This window comes from Phocoena sinus, chromosome 12 (genome assembly GCF_008692025.1).
Source record: "Phocoena sinus isolate mPhoSin1 chromosome 12, mPhoSin1.pri, whole genome shotgun sequence".
Classification (NCBI taxonomy): Eukaryota; Metazoa; Chordata; class Mammalia; order Artiodactyla; family Phocoenidae; genus Phocoena; species Phocoena sinus.
In genome coordinates this window covers 46,158,735-46,173,233 of record NC_045774.1, presented here as the reverse complement: position 1 = coordinate 46,173,233, position 14,499 = coordinate 46,158,735, and the positions used below count along the sequence as shown (strand labels likewise).

Genomic DNA, 14,499 nt, shown 5'->3' with positions numbered 1-14,499 from the left:
ATCCCACCCCAGACCCATCAAACCAGAAACCACAGGAATGGAGCCCAGCAATCTGGATTTTACCAAGTTCCCTGGGTAATTTAGATGCACAATAAAGTTTGAGAACCACTACTTCTTTAAACCATCAAATGGGTATGGAAAATAATTGTGCCTGTGCGAATAGTAAAATATAAAGCCAAAAGATTTGTGAAGGTGATTTCTGAATCATTTAAAAGTATGGTTTTTGGTCAATGTTGTTCTCTATTTGGTAGTACTCATCAGATAGAGATTTTTCTTTCTCATCTTTCTGAAAGAGTTTTCTGTTTTAGAACTTGCTTTCATAACTAACTTTGAGAACTATAAGGCATATTTTATCTGAGACAGGTATACGAGACCACAGTGCCACTGGAAAGGGCAAGAAGATTAACTTACGCTGTCATTTTGCCTTATCTCTTTTTGATATTCTTAAAAATCAAATGTCTGTGGATCATTTGGACAATGGAACTGAAGTATTCTCCATCTTTTTTATACTTATCATCATCAGAATGATAATATCCATGATGAATCCAATGATTCTCAACCATGGATGCTTTCAAATCACAAGGGGGCTTTTAGAAAATATCCTGGCCTCAGCTCCAACCCCAAAGATCCTGACTTGGTTGGCCTTATATGGGACCAGGGCCACTGGTACACTTTTAAGAGCTCCCTAGGTGATTCTCCTGCAAAGCTGGGGCTGAGAAGCCCTGTTTGCATCCTTCTTCAGTGTTGGCAGTGACCTAAACACCAAATCTCTGATCTCAGCCCTTCTCTCCCAGTGGAACATGAAGCTATCTCTCTTCACATGAGCAGAGACAAGTCCAGTAACTAGGAAATCTTGAATAACTATCAATTGAAATGGCCTAAACACAAAGTCACTCTGTTTGTATCAAGCAAAGATAAAAATATGTGCAAATAATTCAGGTTTCCAAACACTTTCTACCAGATAATTAAATCCAAAGTACTTTTTCTTTGACTTGAAAATTTGGATAATTGGCTTATCTCTCCACCTTGCTCTGGGTTGTAGACAAAGTCCACAGCAAAAGTAGTGGATTCTGCTGCTTGCTTGACCTCAGGCAAGGGGAGGGGTGTAATCAATTCTCAATTTTACTCTGTGGGTGGAGTGTTGATACACCCAAATCTAAAAGCCTTCAGTCTTTTGTGGGATGAATTGTCACTTCTGAAAACATTAGATCTGGATCAGAATTCAGAAACAAAATGTTCATTTCTTCTCTCCATCCCCCTCAAAACTATTTATTTATGCAACTTCTGGTGTTTTTGTGACAATACTCTCTTCCCACTATTTCCTCATGGATCTTTGTTTTTTTTTTTTTTTTTTTTTTTTTTTTTTATGCGTTACGCGGGCCTCTCACTGCTGTGGCCCCTCCCGTTGCGGAGGACAGGCTCCGGACGCGCAGGCCCAGCGGCCATGGCTCACGGGCCCAGCCGCTCCGCGGCATGTGGGATCCTCCCAGACCGGGGCACGAACCCGTGTCCCCTGCATCGGCAGGCAGACTCTCAACCACTGCGCCACCAGGGAAGCCCTGGATCTTTGTTTTTTGACCTTCTGATATGAAAACAGGCATTACAGCCATGTTTTGTGGCTCTTTTTTTTTTTCTTTGATTTAGGGAAGTGGCAAGAATGTGTGGAACAATCACAGAAGTTAACGTTTCCTCTTATAAACAAATGGAAAGGGCAACTCACCAAAGTTTCTCACTGACTTCAGGGACCTTTTCTTTAAAAAGAATGAGAAGAAAATGTAGAAAATCTTTAATTGTATGATATCCACAAAGACCATGACATTAGGGAAGATCCAACATTTATTCTCAAAGTTTCAGCAAAATTGTTCCATTGTGTTTAGCGGCATGAAGATCTGAGATGGAATTTTAGTTCTATCCACAAACTAATTGTGTGATCTAGGGAAAATTACCTAACTTCCCTAAACCTTGTTTTGTCTTCAGTAAAATGATCTCATGGGATTCTTATGTAGATTAAATGAGAGAATATGTATAAAGCATTTGCACAGTACCTGGCAAGGAGTATAGAATCAACAAGTGTCAACTCATCATTATTATTACTCTGGGCAGATTCCCTGAAGGCTAGCTTTGGCTACATTTCTCAAACTCTTCTCTGTCTACATCAAACTGAGGTATTAAACAATTAAGAAACAGTGATTTGAGATGTTTCCACAGTAGATAAAGTTATTTAAAAAAACTTTTTTAAAGAAAAGAGGGAACTAGCAAACTCAAAAGCCACAGGATAACTGGATAAGCAGGCTTTTATATTGCAGCATTCACTTTGGAGAAATAACCCATAAATACGAGGGTTATCAATCCAAATGGACCAGTAATTACAGAACATGAGGGCCGTGTCATCAAGAAACTAAAGGAGCGTCTTTCATCCTAATTGCATCGGATTCTATAGTGACTGGATTGGACTGAAACACCTGCACGATGCATACATCTCAGCAGACAGTACAGGGCAAGCCTCCGTAAGGCTGTGTTGCAGAAGCCTCCCAGAGCACTGTCAGAGGAGTCAGCCCCACTGATCTATCAGCTCCGAGCCTCTGGGCAAGCAAGCAGCAACCCCACTTCCTGTTACACTCCGGATTCCTCCCTTGGGCTTGCATTCCAAGCTGCCCTGACTCTCCCTCCCAGGGACTCCTCCAGGTCACAGCCTGAGGAATTCTACGGCTGCAAGTAGACACTCCGAGAAGACTGAGGATGGGAACTATTTTAACTCACAAACAAATCTAAAAGGGGGATGGGTCTCTGCACTCCCAGATGAAAGAGATTCAGGCTTGTGAATCACTGAAAATAGCAGGAAATCAGACAAGAAGGGCCTTGTCCCAGAGTAATAGCCTCACTCAGAGATTAAAATAGGTCTGACCTTTGTCTATGGGACTGTGTTGTCTCAGTCACATTTAGCTGCTCCAGCTGAGGACTTCTGGAAATCTCCATCTGCGTGTTGCAAAACCGCATCTCTGGGTCAGGGGGTGGTCTCTCCCTCAACACAAAGGAGCCACTTATTCAGGGTGGCACTTAACTGGAGCTTGTGACTTGTAAGCCAAGAAAATGGAGTTCACTGAAATTCCAGTTGTCTTTTCTCCCTGCTCAAAGGAAGTTAGAAACAGAGAAATGTGACAGTGAAGGAAACTGAGGTTCACGAGCCAACACTGAAGTTATGTGATGGTCACCCACACATTTGCTAGCCTCTGGAGGGGCCTAAAGGTCCCAGTCTTCTTGTATGGCTTCTCTACTTTAAAAGCGTATTTGGGGAGCCAACTGTTGCCATGTTTGGGGACATTGGGGTGCAGCTTTGTTGGGCAGGATCAACAGAACAGAAGGCAAGCTATTTACAGACAGGAGGCCTGGAGATCAGGAAATTAATCCTGTTTTCTACTGCTACCCCTGCCAATGAGACACTGCTTCAAACTCAGATTACTTCTCTGTGCCTCAGTTTCACCTTCTGTAACTATAAACTGGAGATAATAATACCCATTCCTCCCTGGTTTCTCAGTATATTGTGAAAAGAAATTATTGCATATGTGAGCCCTGGGGAGAAATGCCTTAATTCAAAGCATCATTATTGCTATTTCTTATCGCCCAATAGTCTCCAAAGTAATCATAGCTTTCTTTTACTAATATCCCATGCCATCTCTGTCCTGGTAACCTAACTGTCAAAAGGTGGATATCCCATTGCAAGTTTTGAAGGTTTCTGTTCTTCCCAACTTTGCTTTTAATTCACATGACATCCAATTTGCTTACTTTATTTTGCCAAACATCACTTTGCACAAGCAGCCTCCACTAAGATGCAACAGGAGCTGAAGTGACCATTCAGATCTTTAAACATCCTGTAGATGAGTTGGGGGTGTAATCTCTCCATCTCAGAGGGTACCATCTAATTAGACAGTGGTGGCCATTTCCTTTTCTGATTCACTCTTCTGTTCCTCTCTTTGACCTGGAAAGAACAAGGTAATACCGCTTAACCATGTATTCAAACCACGCCAACCACCAAGCATTATTTCAAAACTTGCCTGGGCTGAGCTAGAGCATGTGACCCATGCCATCAGACTCTAACTCCTCTAAAATAGCTCTCTGTTATTTTATATGAAGAGTGATGTGTAACAATCAAACTTGAAATTCTATTTTTTAATTAGCTTTTACTGTGGTAAAATACCCATAATTATTTTTCACATGCAGTTTTCTGGGATTAAGGTGTATAATGTCAGATGTTCTTTTTTTTTTTTTTACTGAGGTTAAAAACATGTAACGTTAGATGATTTATCAACCTAACCATTTTTAAGCGAACAGTTCAGTGGCATTAAGTACATTCATGTTGTGCAATCATCACCACTATCCATCTCCAGAACTTTTTTCATCTTCCCCAACTGAAACTTTGTACCCATTAAACAACAACTCTCCATTTCCCTCTCAACCTCACCCTGGGTAACCACCATTCTACTTTCTGTCTCTATGAATTTGGCTGCTCTAGGTATCTTCTATAAAGTAAGCTATACAACATTGACTGGCTCACTTCACTAAGCATAGTGTTCTCAAAGTCCAACCAAGTCATAGCATTTGTCAGAATGTCCTTCCTTTTTAAGACTGAGTGATATTTCATTGTATGGATAGATCACATTTTGTTTATCCATTCATCCGTCAACAGACTTGGCGGCTTCTACATCTTGACTATTATGAATAATGCTTCTATGAACATGGGGGTGCAAATATCTCCTCCTTGCTTTCAATGCTCTTGGGTGTATGCCCAGAAGTGGAATTGCTGGATCATATATTAACTCTTTTTTATTTTAATTTTGTTTTACATCTTTATTGGATTATAATTGCTTTACAATGTTGTGTTAGTTTCTGCTGTACAGCAAAGTGAATCAGTTATATGTACACCTATATCCCCTCTCTCTTGAGCCTCCCTGCCACCCTCCCCATCACACCTCTCTAGGTCATCACAAAGCACCGAGCTGATCTCCCTGTGCTACACAGCAGCTTCCCACTAGCTACATCTATTAATTCTTTTTAAAATTTTTTTAGGAACTGCCATACTGATTTCCATAGTGGCTGCACCACTTTACATGCACAAAGGTTCCAATTTCTCCACATCTTCACCAACACCTGTTATTTTCTATTTTTTCTATTTTCTATTTTTTTTTAATAGCCATCCTAATGGGCACGCTGAAATTCTATTTTTGATAAGAGAGTAGGAGATGGAGGGGCCAAGATGAAACAGGTTACAGGGCGTTCTCATATATATGTATGAGATTTCTATTGGACAGAGTGATGAGGACTAAAACAGAATGGCTAAGAGCCGTCTCAGAGGATTGCACTTCTTGGTTACCCTTGCTCTAACTGGAGAGGAAGTGTATAAAAATGCCTAAAAAGGGCTTCCCTGGTGGCGCAGTGGTTGAGAGTCCGCCTGCCGATGCAGGGGACACGGGTTCGTGCCCCAGTCCGGGAAGATCCCACATGCCGCGGAGCGGCTGGGCCCGTGAGCCATGGCCACTGAGCCTGCGTATCCGGAGCCTGTGCTCCGCAACGGGAGAGGCCACAACAGTGAGAGGCCCGCGTACCGCAAAAAAAAAAAATTGAAAAGTCAGCAAGAGAAAACTGAGCCTGAGAAGAGAAGAATGTCAGAAAGAATTTAATGCAAAGTACTCCCTACTTGTACCACGCATCTGGCATACAAATGTGCCACGTGACCTGAGATGCATTTTAGTGTTTCACCATTTTGCAATTTCACCATAAAATTTCCAGATTATCGACAGAAGCAGATAAGTCATTGAAGGAAGAGTAGGAAGGGTTTTCTCAGGAACTGAGCAATAGAATGGGGAAAACATGTATGGCTAACCCCGGTCAAAGGTAGAAATTAAAAGAATGAGATGGGAAGTTAAGCCTCGAGAAACTCTCTTGCTTCTGCTCTTCCCGCCAGCAGCCCATGACCATCACCAACAGAACAAAACATCAGTTCTTTGTTCTACTGCTCACTTCCCTTTCTAAATTGCTTGTTCTGCTGCCCCCGGGGACCTGATACTGGCCTGCTACTTTCCAATGCCCGCAGCCCCCTTCTGAGGGATTTCACCCATCCTCCACTCTCTCTCCTCGTTAGGCATTCAAAAAATATGTATTGGATGCCTGCAAACCATGGAAGTCAAACTATAATGGATGACTTGAGATTTTTAAATTTTTTTTTTTTCAAAAATTTTGTTCAAAGCAAAATTAGTATCCTCCACACTGGTGAACCTAGGACAGGGAAATGGGAACGGTCTGCCCCAGGTGCAAGCAAGTCATCATTGTCTGTAGAGAAATTTTAAAATTTTAAATAATATTAAGAATTTTTCAGTAATAAACTAAAAGAAATGACAAGCTCAAAGGCACACTGCTTTTTATTTTCCCTATGCTCTGCCAACTCTAAACAATGTCAATGATAAAATACTCCTCCCCCTTAAAATATCTTTCGTTGGTCCAAGTTCTAAGCAATTGCTGTGGTTACTGCTGAGTTTTAATAATACATATGTAATCTTCATATATATATATATAAACATATTATTCTTAAATAAACATCGTATTCTAGAACGTCCATTTGTATACCCAGAGACTCAGCTGTCCACATTCACTTAGAGAGTAAGTTCAAAATAGTTTGGAATCCTTTGAGCTTACCTAGAGGGCAGTTAGCATCTCCAATTCCTAGGGTACTACAGCTTCAAGTGTTTAAAACAATAGATTCAAAACAAACAATGATTGTAAAGACAAAGAAGGCAAACTCGAGTCCCTTCAATACCGCCTCTGGAAGCAATGGAATAAATGGCAGTATAAAGTATTTTCCTTTTTCCCAAGAAATCATTAATGTATTATATTTTAATTTATATATATATATAAAACTAAAATATTTTTATTCTGTAACTTTTATTTTTAATTAATTTATTTGCATGATTATCTGTTACGTTTAATAAAACTTTATTGTCTATATTTCTCTTCTGGCTGTTATTACTCATTTCATTGCACAATTATTACTGAAATACATTTTTCATATAAGGGTATTGAAAATGATTGGCGCTGGGTATCAAAAATACTAGATTCATGGCTGCTCTCACTACTTTTTTTTCTAATTAGTACACAATTCATTGGACTCAATTATCCAACAAAGCGCCTGATATCTGCCAGGCACGGGCTCAGCCATGGACATACAGAGACCAATAAAGCACAAAACAAGCCTCAAGGTTGGTGTCTCTGGGATACGGCATATTGGAAATCTCAGTTTATGGCTAGAGTATGAAGCCGAACTGAACATACTAATGCAAGTCTAACTTACTGGCGAAGTTCTAGACAATCCAAGACTAAACTGATCAGGTTGCTTATTTCATTCATTTTCCCATAAATGAGAGAACTGGCATATGCCCAAAAGAAGGGGTCTAATATTTTTATACCTACTTAAAAGAATATTTATGAACTTTTTCTCATCCAGTTCTGTGATTATGTTTAAGAATCACCCACTATCATTCTGCCTCCTTAGGCCATGTCAATAAGCACACAATAAACAAAGCAGACCTATGCACATCAAACATAAATGGACCTAGTTCCCTTTAATGATTTTGAGTATTCCTGTCAAAAGGAGCATCCTGCAACCCTCTATGAAGAACCGTACAGGTGGTCTAAGGGGTAACAGTGAAATTGAGCAAAAAATTTTTAAAGTTTAGGTTAAAAATCAGGTAAAACATATACCTACAGCAAGTCCCATTATTCTGTGGAATAACCTCCCAGGGGAACCTGTAATGGCCCCATCATTCGTGTACATCATTCTAAACAAGGATGGAAAAAATATTTGAAGATATTCTGTAAGGAAAGCAGCCTGTATTGGAAAAGGAAAAAGAAAATGACCTAATTTTCCATCTGTAATTTTCATGATTCTGCCTTGAATGGCCTCTTCACACATAATATCTGACAATTTGGATATAAGAGACTAAAAAACAGAAAAATGATCTTTGGCCGACCCTTTAAGGCAAGAGTTTAAAAACTCTTAAATGGAAACATTCTTGACAATAAAAATCAGACTTAAAATTATGATAAGGCACGCATACTTATTTCATATACATTTACATACTTATTCAGCGTGTGTGGCTTATTTTAAGATCCAAATTCAAATGTGTTACAATGTGCTAGTCACTGCTGCAGCATCTCTGTCACTGCAGCTGATGCTGTTACTGACACTTCCTGTTAAGAGTCAAATCCCATTTTTTAGGCTGAGACAGGAAATACCACTCAGCACTGGAATACATATGAAAATCAGGACACTTTCAAAGATGTAATGCAGGAAATCAACCCAAGAGAATATTCAAATAGTCACAATGTGCCTAACATTTTCTTCCTCTTTTAAATGTTGAAGCAAAGCTTCCTGTGACTCAAAAGCGACATCAGTGGACTCTCAAAATGGCAAGTCCCATGTACGTATTATTCCTTCTCTTCACACTTAATTTTCCTGGCTTGATGTGAGGTTTCTAGGGCTTTAAAGATGGCCTGTAGAGCACATCTATGTATTTACATTTAAAATTCCATCTTCATGGAGTAGACAGAAAGTAAAACCGGCCATTAACATCAACAATTTGCTCCTTTGAGTTCCTACTGCCTGTGGGGAAACTAAGATACCAAGAGATAAGAAACCTGTTTGCAGTTCTTGAGAGGATTACAAGTTAGATGGGGAGAGGCGATGTAATCTAATAACATAAATAATAATACAATGTTACCTGTGTTCCCTTACCTGTAAAATGTAGGTAGGAGTACTTACCTGGTGGTAAGGGATTAGAAGGAATGATTATGGCAAAGCACTCAGCACAGAGTTTGGCACCCATAAATGCTGTATCACAGGTTACTGACCTTACAGGAGAATTGTCAGATAAGCAAATTTCTTAAATAAAGGTGAGTTAGGGAGAAGCAGAGGTCAGGGAGAAGTGAGGCCTCTCTGTGGCAACTCAGGAAAGTTTCTTGGACAAAGCAGGACTTAAACTGGGCTTTGAAAAACGAAGAAGACCAAACAAAAGGCAAAAAAAATCCCCATTCACTTCCGAAAATGGCAATTGGCAGGACTACTGGAGGTGATGACACATTCTTTCAAACTCCCTTCTTGAGTGAACCTATGGCTCTATTTCCTGGATCTTTTAAACCTGTTTTTCCAGGTAAGTACAAACATCTGAGCATTAGTTTATTTACAATTTAGTCCTCATTCAGTTTTGTTCCATTTCGAACTCCTCTGTAGCACAACCTAAGCGCATTCACCAGCCAATGTTTCCTGAAAGACATCTAGGAGACAATACCAGAAGACCCTTGGAGAACAGCAGGGAATGGGGTTTCAGAGTGGACTTTCGCTACATTTTCAACGGAAGTCAAAGCAAACCAGGTGATTCCTTTCTAGTCAGTACGGACCAGTGAGAGCCCCACACCCTTTGAGTCAGTGGGAAATGGTTTCTTAACTCACTTTTGGGAAATGCTGCCAGTGATTCAGCACGACAGGCTGGCTCCCTGGGATATCATAAGGCATATTTCCCTCACAGCCTCCCCACCCCCTCGGTGAGAGGCAAGTTTCCCAGGCTCCAGTGTTACCCGTAAGCACTGCTGCTACAATAGGAAAGCGTATCAGAGGGTCAAGGGCAGTCTTTCCTTTACCAACATGATTGAGACTCTAGAAGGCTCTTTGAGTAGATACTGCATAATTTATCATCCAAACTAGGAACTTTCTGAGAATAAAATGTGGCACTACTACTAATTGTACTATAACAGCAGATGTAAAAGGGAAATGTCCCAGGAAAATTGGATGTATGATCACCCTATCTCAGGGTCTCGAGTCCTTGCATGCTAGAGATACTGTATTGATTGTCTTTGCCCTAGAAGCCTGAGACTAGTAGGGAAAATAAGCACATACATGGGCGTTTATAAAGCATTGTAGAAGTCAGGGAACCAGGAAACTTCCTGAGGCGGCTTTTAAGAGTGAGAGAAGACTTCTGGGGAGAGGGGCTGAACTACCTCCATCATCATCAGACAGTGAGGAATAGGACCCAAATTCCAGGCAGAAATGTCATTGAAAAACAAAAATATCTAATATTTATCAACCTCTTACTGTGTATTAGCCCCCTTATAAAATACTCATTTAACCCAGACTTCTAGTACCGCCATTTTACCTCCAAGGGGAAACAGTTTTAAAACGTTGAAAGAATCATGGGCTTCCCTGGTGGCGCAGTGGTTGAGAGTCCGCCTGCCGATGCAGGGGACACGGGTTCGTGCCCCGGTCCGGGAAGATCCCACATTCCGCGGAGCGGCTGGGCCCGTGAGCCATGGCCGCTGAGCCTGCGTGTCGGGAGCCTGTGCTCCGCAACGGGAGAGGCCACAGCAGTGAGAGGCCCGCGTACCGCAAAAAAAAAAAGAAAGAAAGAAAGAATCTATGTCCCTTCCCTTGAATCTTGCTACCATCAATAGAGTACAGTGGAAGTGACACTATGTGACTTCTAAGGCCAAGCAGCTTCCACCTGGTTTGCTGAAACAAACATGTTGGATCCCTGAGCTGCCAGTAAAATGTCCAGCTACCAGCAGAAACCATTCTTCAGCCATCAGCCCAGGCACCAGACATGTGAGGAGTCATCTTAGAAATGGATCCTCCAGACCCAGCGTACAACTGTCCCCACTGGCCCTTTCCTGAATCTGGATCCACAAAAGCTGGCTTTAAAATGGTTATTGTTTTATATCACTAAGTTTTGGGTGGTTACTTTCATAGCAATAGTAACTGGGTCAAAAAAACAAAACAAAACACAAGCTTAATCAGGCAATGAAAGAGGATTCAATTCCAGAAAGCTTGGTATCAAAAAGCACTCTTTTAATGACTTTTGTATCCACACAAACACCTGTGGTAGCTGACATAGGAAGTTCAGAAAAGAAAGTGATTAGAGATGGATTTGGAGAGAAAACAAGAATCTATCAAGTTATAGATTTCCTTATAAACCACGTTAATGAGTCTTGAGCAATAGGGAAGCCATTGAGAAATTTTAAAGTAGTAGAATATTGTACTCAGCTTTGTGTTTTAAAAGGATCACTCTAATGTTTATGTGGAAGATCTTCAAGGGAACCAGATTTGTGGCATTTAGGAGCCTGTTAAAGCAATTCAAGCAAGAAATAAGCCAACAGCAGTGGCAGAACAGATGAGGGGGAAGGGGGATAAAATGAAGAAACAGTAGCTAGACTGAGGACAATTGTTGAACGTTATTCTCTAATTCCACAAAATATTCTATAATCATTCTACTACCAAACCTGGAGGTGGAGAGAAACTGAAAGACAGGTAAAATGATTAGGAAATACTTCTAGAGATGCACTGTACTGAATGATCAGGGCCACAATTGCCCCATAAACTGAAAAGTATAGATGCTTTCATTTTCCTTCCCTCCCCTTGCAGATGGTGGAGGAGGAACAAAGCATGATGGGAAGGTTAGTTATAGACAATCACTTTGAGAAAATGTAACTATATTGTCAATAATGAGAGCCAGGTTCCTCACTGTCAAAGGAAGTGAAAGAAAAGAGAAAGCTAGAAATAACCCTGAGATTATGAACTGGAATTGGAAATATGAGAGTGAACTTGTAGTTTTAGATAATAGATGATAAATATAGATTTGTGTATATAAATATATATACATACATATATATGCCTCTGTATGTATATACATATAGAAGTTCAGCTCTGTTTTCCAAGAGAGTCTAGAAGCAATGACATTCCAGTAGCAATGAGCAGTCTGAGAGCAGATTTTGGTTTCCAATAACATTTTCCACTAAAAGGAACGAGGACTCCTTAGATAAACAATTGATTCCAGCACTTGGGTGGGGAAGATACAATATGGACTTGGATTATCTCTTTGTCATAGAACGTTAGGAAGCGTTCAAAGAATGATATAAAGATTGTCAAAAAGACTTGGGAGCAAGTTTACAAAGGTTCCAACTGGACAATTCTGGAAAACTGAGCATCAGAGTAATGATAGTAACAGATCACAATCCATTGAATAACATAGGAATCCATAAATCTAAACTGATATGAAAAATAACTATCAAATGAAGAAATAAATGAAGGAGAAGGGAAAAAATCGATCCAACTCTAGAATGCCAACTGATAAATAGTGGAAATAGAAAATCGCCATTTGACAGTCATATAATAGTCATTAACTCAGGCAGGAATTAGGAACAGATGCTAAGGCTGGTGAGTGGAGGCTTAATGAGTCTGAAGCCTTTGGCATAGCCTTGAACTATCTCAACATAAAATCTTTATCCATTAAAAAAAAGGGGAAATGGTGATTTTAAGGTGGAGAAAGCTGGCAACTTGACCGAGTGCTCAAGGTTGGCATCACCAGGAGTGGGATAGATGCCCATCCTGAGCTTCCATTGTGCGGTCAACTTGGGAAGAGCACAGCATCATTTCTGAGGTCTTCCTGCCGGGAAGGGATGATCTGAGTCTGGTCATAAGAAAACCTCATAAAGGCCCAGGTTGAGGGACATCCTGTCAAATGAAATGTCTGTACTCTTCAATCTGTCAAGGTCATGAATCACAGGGAAAGGCTAAGGAAATGCTCCAGATTAAAGAAAAGTAAAGAGTGGTCAAAATTACCACAATGCATGATTCTGGTTCATAAAGGAAAAAGACTGCAAAAGCTGTCAAAATTTGAATGGGGTCTATGGATTGAAAGGCAGCATTGTATCAATTTCCTAATTTGGAGGATTATTTGGGATTAAGAGGAGAGTATCTTTGTTTTTGAGAAATGTACACTGGAGTTTTAAGCATCATGTCTACATGAGATATGGAAGTTTTTTGAACTGTTCATGCAACTTTTCTATAAGTTTGAAATACTCATTTTTTTAGAAAATCTTAAAGAAAAGTTTTTAAAAAACTGAGGGGGAGGAATTTGCAACACAGATGGAAAAAATAAAGTATAAGTGCTCAGAGGATCCTTCATAACAGGAGCTAAAATAAAAGGGTTTTAATTCATTATTTTAAAAAATTAAGTACCATTCCATATGAAAATTATCAAGTACAGATGATAAAATGCTGAGTAGTTTTGATTCACAAATATCACTGGCATTTGAATAAGTAAAAAAAAAAGTAAGGTTATGCTTTTCAAGCTGTCTTTCTGAGAATTTCTGGAAGGTGATTCAACTGTTCTATAAATACTGAGCTCAGATTTCATTATAAAAATATGCTTTCAAATAAATTTTAAAATAAATAAAATACAATAAAAATACATTCAATAACATAAGAATTATAATTTAAAAAGAAAATCTATACACTGAAATACATTCTATACCAAATAAGAAACCATCAGTATGTTCACTTGACCCACTTTCTCTTGCCACCTCTATGTAGATATTTGAATTTACTACAAATGTGTCATTTATTAATAATTAATAAATGTGCCTGAATTCTTTCTTTTAACTCTGGAAAGATTCTGGCTGTATAGCTAAAAGTGTAAATTTAGATACTAATCCCTAACAGTATGAACTATAACTTTTCTTGAGTCAATTTTATTTTTCAAATAAAGAAAAAAATTGGATGGTAAAACTGACATAAACCTACCACAGTCTTTCCTAACTTTTTTTTTTAATCTTTCCTGTTCATTTTGAATACCAATGTTCATAGGAAGAGTCTCTTAACATGACTGACTATAATAAGCAAGTCGTACAAATTGACCTTACAGTTGAGCATATTACTAGGATACTGTTTTCATCTATTTTAAATGCTAATTTTTTTCCAACAGATGTCTAAGGAAGAGAGTTCTGCTTTCTTTAAAAAAAAAAAGTTGAAAACAACAGTGTAAGATATTGTTTTAAAATATGTTGTGGGACAAGATACATTTCCTCTTTCATTTTGTTAGGTGATTGATAACAAAATATAAGGTCAGGTCATCCTGGAAAAGTGGGCTCCTATCTTTTAAATGGCATATTTTGCCTGATGATCTGGAAAAGGGTGGAGTTAATGACTGATAATGAAACACAACTGTATGTCATTTGATGTCTTTAGCTCCTTTGTAATACAAAAACCTACATTGTTTGTATCAAAGTCAACTGATTAGCTGTAAATAGAGTCTTTCAACATCTGAGAATCATGTGCTCAATTAATTGGTTTCTCCAACACCTGAAGATATAATCTAGCAAAAGAAAACAGTAAAGACCAAGAAAAAGTATTTTGTCAGGGATTTGGACCCACAAAGCCCTCCCAGAGCTTTAGAGCATTGGTTTTCTACCAGGGCAATTTTGCATCCTGCCCCTTCCCGATATTTGACAATGTCAAAGACACTTTATTGTCGGCACACGGGGGATGCTATTGGTATCTAGCAGGTAGAGGCCAAGAATGCTGCTAAACACCTTACAATGCACAGGGCATCCCCTCCCCAACCCCCAGCAAAGAACTATCCAGCTCAAAATAGCAACAGTGCTGAGGTAGAGATATCCTGACCT

General features: G+C 39.4%; 1 long non-coding RNA gene across 1 annotated transcript in view; it reads right to left on the bottom strand.

Moving 5' to 3' along the window:
• LOC116763790 overlaps positions 1-14,499 on the bottom strand; it is a 479,096-nt gene that overhangs the window by 391,540 nt on the left and 73,057 nt on the right. Inside the window, exons 4-5 of the long non-coding RNA XR_004352621.1 lie at positions 3,784-3,976; positions 2,906-3,125 (exon numbers count right to left, since the gene is read on the bottom strand). This is a non-coding gene — a long non-coding RNA (uncharacterized LOC116763790). The remainder of the gene's footprint in view (positions 1-2,905; positions 3,126-3,783; positions 3,977-14,499) is intronic.